The sequence below is a fragment of the Lipotes vexillifer genome, unplaced genomic scaffold, assembly GCF_000442215.2.
Source record: "Lipotes vexillifer unplaced genomic scaffold, Lipotes_vexillifer_v1.1 scaffold306, whole genome shotgun sequence".
In the NCBI taxonomy this organism is placed as follows: Eukaryota; Metazoa; Chordata; class Mammalia; order Artiodactyla; family Lipotidae; genus Lipotes; species Lipotes vexillifer.
Window position 1 is genome coordinate 2078587 of NW_006789814.1, and position 8809 is coordinate 2087395.

General features: G+C 40.8%; 1 protein-coding gene across 1 annotated transcript in view; it reads left to right on the forward strand.

Annotated features, from left to right (window-relative positions):
- Positions 1-8809, forward strand: part of TXNDC11 (thioredoxin domain containing 11) — a 64472-nt gene that overhangs the window by 13660 nt on the left and 42003 nt on the right. The window lies entirely within an intron of this gene.

Genomic DNA, 8809 nt, shown 5'->3' on the forward strand with positions numbered 1-8809 from the left:
CTTTCCCTAGAACATTACTTACAGCTTTTTTCAATTATGTTAGGAACACTTTGTGTTAACTATTAGCAGATTCTCTAAGCAGCAGTGTTACTATCTAGTTATTCTGCTTGTAGTTCTCAGATGTGCATTAGGGTGAATGCTTCCTGACTCTTACGTGGATAAAGGGTGGGTTTCTGTGCCCCTCATGGGCTTGCTCCCATTTTGCCTGGGAGGCACTTGGGCAGGAGCTATAGTAGGAGGCAGGGTGCCTGGGCCTAGTCCCTTTGGCAGCACTAACTGGGTCTGTGACTTGGGGCAGGTCACTCATCTGTCAGGCGTCAGGGCCCGGGAACAGGGTTTTCTTGAGATTCCTTTTAACTTTTAGGTGCAATGATTGTGTGATGTGGGTTTTCACATAGATTTGCACCAGATGACAAGCAGTCACTGGAGGTGGTCCAGCAAAATGGTGAAGAATCAGGACTTGGACAGACTTGAATCCAGACTCATCTCCACCTTATTAGCTGTGTGGCCTCCGGCTGGTATTATACTTAACCTTCTTATGCCTCCATTTCCTCATCTGTAAAACAGGGATGAGATTTAAAAAAAAAAAAAAGGAAATGCCTGCTAGGATGTAGTCCTAATAAATGAAAATTTATCAGTGAAAATGACATTGTGGAAAAATCCTGGATATTTAGCACTACTGAGAGAGCTCAAAATGTGCACAGCACCTGCCGGAATTCCCACCTTATATTGATATAAACACCTTTTGTTTGTTTTGTAATTAAGGTGATAAAAAATGACCTTTAAGGGCCAAGAGTTCTTCCTTCAGCTTAGCTTCTGTTGGGACTTCTATAGAAAACCATGCCCAGATTGGTACCCTCTGTTTTTTTCTTTAAATTTTCAGTCAGTGTCGTCTAAAAAATAAAGAAATGGGAGAAGAGCTGTGGAACATCAAATAGCATACAGCATGTACTTACCCTACACCAAAAGAGTGTGGAAAAAATTGAGATTGTTTAGCCTTAAAAGAGCACAGAGAGGTGGCTTTATTATTATATCCAGCTCTATCAGAGATTTGTATCCAGAGAGTTCTGAGACAGTTCTTAGCAGAGGTCATGTGATAAGACGGACTCAGCTAGCACTCTGGACGCTTGGGTTTTAGCCCTGACAGAAATCTGTGATTTCTGCATTTTATGCAGATTTCTCATCTCTGAAATACGGGAGTTGGCTCAGATAACCCCTTCTGACTGCTGGCTTTGGTGAAGTTTAGAGGCTGGAAAGAGGCAGACAGAAGAAGGTTCATCATTTGTGGTTGGGAAAGTATTTTTGACACAATGCCTTTGAGCATCTGTGTCAGAGATCTTTCTACTCCTTTTTTATTTATTGCCTCTAAGATGTTTGTAGTGTCTTTGTAGTTGGATCTGCAGGGGAGACAAGTGCATGGTTATGACTGAGCAGCTAGGATGATTCCTGACCTTGAGCCTCTGCATTCTTTGTACCTGCTTTCCAGCAGCACTTTCAGAGATTATGCTCCAAGTCTGACATTGAGTCCACACAACATTACTCAAGGTTGTTTTTTGGCAGCCCACTTAATTAGAAGATGTACAGCAATGATGAGACTGCCTTTAAGATGAGACCCAAGAGAGTGCTGCCAAGCTGGGACGCTGTATAGCTTCTGTCAGCCTTTCAAGTGCCTCCCGAAAGCTGTAGATGGCTTTTATCATGTTAGAATCATCTTTGCTGGGCTTCTTTTCACGGAGATGAAATTGTTGGGTTGGCAAGAGGCAGTATTTGATTAATTGTGAAAGAACTCGGGAGTCATGCCCAGTGTGGTTTCAAATGTGAAGCCATTTATCTTGTGAAACATACCAAATACTGCCTAGGAAGAAGTGATATCAATTTCATTTACTCTCTGTAAGATAACATAAAGACAAAATTCCAGATCCAGAAATGAAACCACTGTCATGATTTTTGATAGTTAAATAAATAGGAAAGATAAAGGAATTTTGGGAGGCCCCACTCTGGAGCATAGTATACTTTCAGACATTCCTCTAAGTTAAGGTTTCTCAACCTCAGCATTATTGACATTTGGAATCAGATAATTCTGTGTTTTCGGGGGCTGTCCTGTGCTTTGCAGGATGTTTAGCAGCATCCTTGGCCTCCACCTACTAGTTACCAGTAGCACCCCCCTCTTACTTGTGACAACCAAAATTATCCAGGCATTGTCACATGTCCCTTAGGGGGGCAAAATCACCTCAGTTGAGAGCCACTGCTCTCAATTATTGTTTCCCCAAATAAGGCCTTAAGGATGCCCCACAGGTCCTAGTATAAACACGTTTTTTCATGTAGCACACAGAATGCCACAATCTAATTGTTGCAAATTTATCTGCTTATAACAGTATCAGTAGAAAGAAGATAAAAATTGAACAGTGCCTTAACTAGAAAATTCTGGAGTGTTACCTGTGGGGAGCTAGAGCCAGGAGTGAGTTATGTTGTCATCAATAGATGTCCCTGATATTCAACTTTCTACTCAAATTGTTTGTCTGTATCTCAATCACCCCCCTAAAAAGTATGCATCCTAAATGTGTTAAGGGTATTGATGATTTAAATAAGTCTTAGTATGAAAGATACTTGTTTTGATCAAGAGCCTTGTCTCCTAATTTATATTTTTAATATAGATTTCAATGTCAAATGTGTTTAAATTTAGGTATTCCAAACTTGGGCCGAAATAATTATTTAATGTTTCTGTGGCACTTCTAAGGTTTGTTAGGATGGCTTTGTTTTTTGCTTCTCTCTCTAGATGTGTTTGTGACGTCTTATAGGAGTGCATTTGATAATTTCCCCCTCATTTTAAAAACACACATTGATTACTCATAAGTTTGTCTCTAATCCAGATATTTGTGAACAGTTTGGATCATCATAAGATTGTGTAGTTAGGGTTTATTACTTGGGAAGTGATGATACCCTGAAATCAACAACTTCCTATATTGACATAAACTTTTATTATATGTATACTGAACTCTATTCACATATGCTTCTATTGCTATTATAAAGAGGAATACTCTAATTCTAGCTTGGTTTGAATTTTTATAAGTCCTACAGATGAATCCTTTTAAAAGCCTGTTTCAGATGATTTGATAATGAATTACCTAGAAGAGTAGAAGTTTTTAACCAATGGAAAATATTTTATTTGACTTAGATATCTCAAACCTACCCAAATCAGACTGTGCATCATTCTCCATACTTTTATGTTTATAAAATATGACACTGAAACCAGATGCAATTTTTTTTTTTTTAATTTATTTGGCTGCATCAGGTCTTAGTTGCGGCACATGGGATCTTCCTTGCAGCATGCGGGATCTTTCATTGCGGCGCATGGGCTCTTTGTTGTGGTGCACGGGTTTCTCTCTAGTTGTGGCGTGGGGGCTCTAGAGTGAGCGGGCTCAGTAGTTCTGGTGCACAGGCTCTCTAGTTGTGGCACACAGGCTTAGTTGCCCCACAGCAGGTGGGATCTTAGTTCCCCCAGATGTAATTTTTAGGGAAACAATTTTGCCTTTAATTTACTGAACATTGTAGAAAGACATTAGAAGAATGATGGTTATGGGCTTCCCTGGTGGCGCAGTGGTTGAGAGTCCGCTTGCCGATGCAGGGGACACGGGTTTGTGCCCCGGTCCGGGAGGATCCCACATGCCGCGGAGCGGCTGGGCCCGTGAGCTATGGCTGCTGGGCCTGCGCGTCCGGAGCCTGCGCTCCGCAATGGGAGAGGCCACAACAGTGAGAGGCCCGTGTACCGCAAAAAAAAAAAAAAAAAAGAGTGACGGTTACAAATACTTGATTCTGTAGATTCCAAAATACTTTAGACATTATTAGCAAACAAAAAATGAGTAGACTATTCATTGGTAAGTGCCCTTCAGTTTTCAAGTGCTTTTACTTCTAATCTTCCCAACAGCCATGTGAGATAGATGGAAATTGTGGATCCTTTCAACAGATTAAGAAGATAAGGTACAGACTGGGTGTGATGTACCCTAAGTGGAGACTGGACTGTAGCCTAGGTCTTCTGGCTCCCAAAATTCTTCCTTGTACACAAAGGAATGTTTAAGGTCTCTGACTTGAAGCTTCACTATGTATCTAGAGGTTAAAACTTTGAGTATTTAATTATTTAATGTCATTTTTGAATCTTCCTTTTTCATGAAAAAAATTTTGAAAGTCAGCTTCTTAATTTGACTGTAACTTTTTCCCTTCATCTTTAGGAATGGTTCTAAGAATAATTAGTGATAAAGGATGGGCCGTGGCTATTGACTTACTGTTAAAGCAGTAGAGTTTTACCATTTCCTGTTATTAATTGGGTCATTAGCATTTATTATTCTGCAGAACTGGGAATGTTCTATGTATGATAATCACAGTATTGAGGCTGGGTAGAGTCCAGAATTTTCTTCCCAGATATGCAGTAAAATCATACCTGCCTTATAAATAATGAATGTAGCTAAAACTCAGTGGACTTTCTGGTGGAGACCGCAGAGGGAGATCAGGAACTTTAAGTCATCTTGTTGCAAACCATGTTAAGAAATTCTGCTTTCTTCATTTACTCCAGTTGTAGAATTCCTCTTCCTTGAAAGTTCTTCTTGCATATTTAAGATACAGACAGGACAGTTTAATTTATTACTTGTGGACAACATAGGCAAACATAACCCAGTGTCATTTTTATTTTGGATAGACATTAAGTTGATTGGAAAGGGAATAGAACCAAATATGGTAATGTCACGTTCACGGTCACAGTTTTAGGGCTCATTTGTCGGTATTTTTTAGACATATTTGTCTTAAATGTCAGTAGCTTCTACATCAATAATGCTTTCTTTTTTATATTTTAAAGAATGTGACAGAATTATCTGATTTGTACCTTATAATCTACCCACCAAATGCCAACAGTATTATTTAGAACTCTTATATCTGTAGCCAAAATATTTTTGAAATCTTTTCATGAATTTCGATAATTTATCTATTTAAGAGCAGTGATTTAGCACACATCCATTCATTTGTTCTTAGCAGTTTTGGTAAACCAAGTTGTTTTAAGTGAGATAGGAGAAAGCTTGGGGATTGTTTGGAGGGAGAAGCAGGGCATTGGGTAAATTGCCAGGTGACAGAAACCTGAGCACTTTGGAGAAAAACCTAGTAGACTGCCTGGTACCTGCTGTTACCCTGTTGTTTGTTAGTAAAAAGGTTGTTTGTACCCTGAATGTTGCACACATAACTTGATACTGTTTCCGTTAACTCATAGTTCTATACGAGTGTGAATTAAGTAGCTTTAAATTTTCTAAGTGTGAGTTAACATTAATGCAGAAATATTTCAATTGCCATTGAGGAAAAAAACACACTGAGGTAACTATTCTCTTGGCCACTAGAGGGCATGTACACCATCTGCTGAAATTTATGCCATACTGCAAATGGTGCTCACTTAGGAAAATAAATATTTTATGCCGATGAGGATGTGCTGGCCTCCTATAAATAGCCTATTTCCAGCCTCCTTATTATAGGAGGTACTGAATATACTGTACATCATTAAATGGAGTTGAAACACACAGACTGGGTCAAGTTATAATCTGGTACTCATGTTTTGTTCTTCACTAAATTGTAAATTCGGTGAGGAGAAGCTTTGTCTTATTTATCTTTTTATCCCCATTCAGTCTTTAACAAATGTTTATTTTGTGCCTGTTTTGTGCCAGGCACTGTCTGAGCTGCAAATGTAGTGATGAACAAGTGAGAGCTTGTGTTTCATGGAGTTAAAATATGGAGATAGGGGACTTTCCTGGCAATCCAGCGGTTAAGACTCCGCACTTCCAATGCAGGGGGCGCAGGCTTGATCCCAGTCGGGGAACTAAGATCCCACGTGCTGCGCAGTGCGCAAAAAAAAAAACAAACATGTGGAGATAGACAACAAACAGGAAAATAAATAAACAAGATGTAGGGGGATGAGTAGTATCCCCCCAAAATTTGTGTCCACCCAGAAGCTCAGAATGTGGCCTTATTTGGAAATAGGGTCTGTACAGATGTCATTAGTTAAGGATCTCAAGATGAAATCATCCTGGATTTAGAATGGGTCCTAAATCCACAGGGAAGAAGGCCCTGTGAACATGAAGGCAGGGACCAGAGTGATGCAGCCTTAAACCAAGGAATGCCTGGAGCCACCAAAAGCTAGGAAAGAGGCAAGGAAGGATTCTTCCCTAGAGCCTCCAGAGAGAGCACAGTCCTGCTGCCACCTTGATTTGGGGCTGCTAGCCTCCAGAACTGTGAGAATAAATTTCTGTTGTTTTAAGCCACCAGGTTTGTGATAATTTGTTATGGCAGCCCTAGGAAACAACATACAAGGTAATATTAGGTAATAAGTGCTACAAAGAGAAATAAAGACGGGTGATAAGATAGATATGAGGGCAGGGAGGGTGGGCATAACTATTTTAGAAGACAGAGAAGACCTCTCTGAGGAAATGACATTTGAACAGATACTTAGAGTGAAGCCTGTGTGCTATGATCCATCCCTGAGGAAATTTGGGGAAAGCGCTCCAGGAAGCAGGAGCAGTAAGTGCAAAGGTCCTCAGGGAGGAACAGGATGGTGGGGGGAGGGGGCGGGCGGAGCAGAGAGGAGAGCGTTAGGAGATGAGGGCACAGAGGTGTCTTGTGACGGTGGTGTGTCCTGATTACACCCTTGATTAAGTTGGGCAGATGAAGGAAAGAGGAATGCTGGCAGTTAGGTTCCTGTGGCTGTTCTGTTCACCTGGCAGCCGTCCAGGCATTTGGGAGGGACTGATGGAAACACTGCAGCTGGAACCTGGGGTGGGACCATCTTTACATGTTGGTGAGCATCAGAGTGAAGAGGGACAGCCTGCGTGCCAGCAGGCTTCCACTCCAACCTCAGCCCAGGGTCAGGCTGGCTCATGTGCTTGGCCCGCTCATCTGAAAGAGAACCTCAAAAGTAAGAGGCAGGGGCCAAGGTGTCTGCTTTGAACCAGTCCCTGGGTTTATTTGCAACCCAGCAAACAAGGGGTGTAGACCTATGTGAATATGCATGTGTTTTGTTCCCCAAACTTCCCTTTTTCCAGATTTAAGAAAGAACTATGGAGGAAACTCTGAAATGTGTAATCATTTCTCAAATACAGCTTCGCCTGGAGAGACACTGAAACTTTGGGGAAATGATTGCAAAATTTATTTTACCTAAAGTGTAACCAGAGCCAGTTTAATAACTTTTAAATGATAATTTGCAATAGAAATAAACAGATAACTATCACTTCACTTTATTTCCTCTTTTTATTATTTTGAAATGTTAATTTTAAGTTATATCCTTAAACATGCCACTTTTCAAAATTTAATACAGACTCACAGTATTGTGAATATTAGAAAAATAGTACCTAAAATATACTTTGCCTGTTTCTTGTGTTTTATTTTAAATATATATATATATATATTTTTTTTTTTTTAATTAATTAATTAATTTATTTTTGGCTGCATTGCGTCTTCGTTGTTGCACGTGGGCTTGGGCTTTCTCTAGTTGTGGAGAGTAAGGGCTACTCTTCATTGTGGTGCGCGGGCTTCTCATTGCAGTGGTTTATCTTGTTGCGGAGCACGGGCTCTAGGCGTGTGGGCTTCAGTAGCTGCGGCTCGCGGGCTGTAGAGCACGGGCTCAGTAGTTGTGGCACATGGGCTTAGTTGCTCCATGGCATGTGGAATCTTCCCGGGCCAGGGTTCGAACCCATGTCCCCTGCATTGGCAGGCGGATTCTTAACCACTGCGCCACCCAGGAAGCCCGTCTTGTTTTTCAAAGAACTAGTATTTTATAATTTATACAACCTTTAATCCTCTCATGTAGTTGTTTAATCTTATGATCTTCATTTCATTTCTTTGGCAATGAAAAGTAAAAATAATTTTACTTATGGGGTTGTTTGTGGAATTTCTTTGGTCAAACTACTTGGAAATTTTAGTACCAGGTCTTCTGAGGATACAGGCTCTTTCATCGAAGCTATGTAGTCCCTTGGAAAACTGTAGCGGTGGTGCCATCAACAAGAATAAACCCTTACACTGTAGAAAGGTCCGTAAAGGACCCCTGCAAATGGTCTAATCGTTATTCATTTTTAAAGGTTTAATCTGGGTTTCTTATGAAGACTCGGAATTCACATCGTTTTTACTTCCATTAATGTGTATTTACATAAACACATATGTAGTTGCATACATGCATGTAGAGAGATACATGTTTATGGGCCATATGTCTCCTCCTGTGAAGCCACCTGAGATAACATGATGGGAGAAGAGGTTGAAACTCACCTCATTTAATTATTATCCATGAAACATTTCTTAATATTTAGAACCAATTTATTCCATTTGGTTTTGGTTTAGGAGATTGGTCAGAATTGAAAGAAACTAATGAGTCTATTTTCTTTCTGTTACTTTTCATTTTTATCTTGTATCCAGTATTAACTAAGTGACTAAAATTTCTGAAGATCTTGTCTTCCTTTGTTCATGGTAGAAAGCTTTATACACCATCATAGCCTGGGTTTGAAACCTTAAGAACCCAAACACTGTATAATTCTACATTGAGCCAATTCTGGATCAGCTTGTTGAAAACATTTTAAGGAGTTTAGCAAAAGAAAAACCTGTTTCGGGGCTTCCCTGGTGGCGCAGTGGTTGAGAGTCCACCTGCCGATGTAGGGGACACGGGTTCATGCCCCGGTCCGGGAAGATCACACGTGCCGTGGAGCGGCTGGGCCCGTGAGCCATGGCCGCTGAGCCTGCGCGTCCGGAGCCTGTGCTCCGCAACGGGAGAGGCCACAACAGTGAGAGGCCTGAGTAC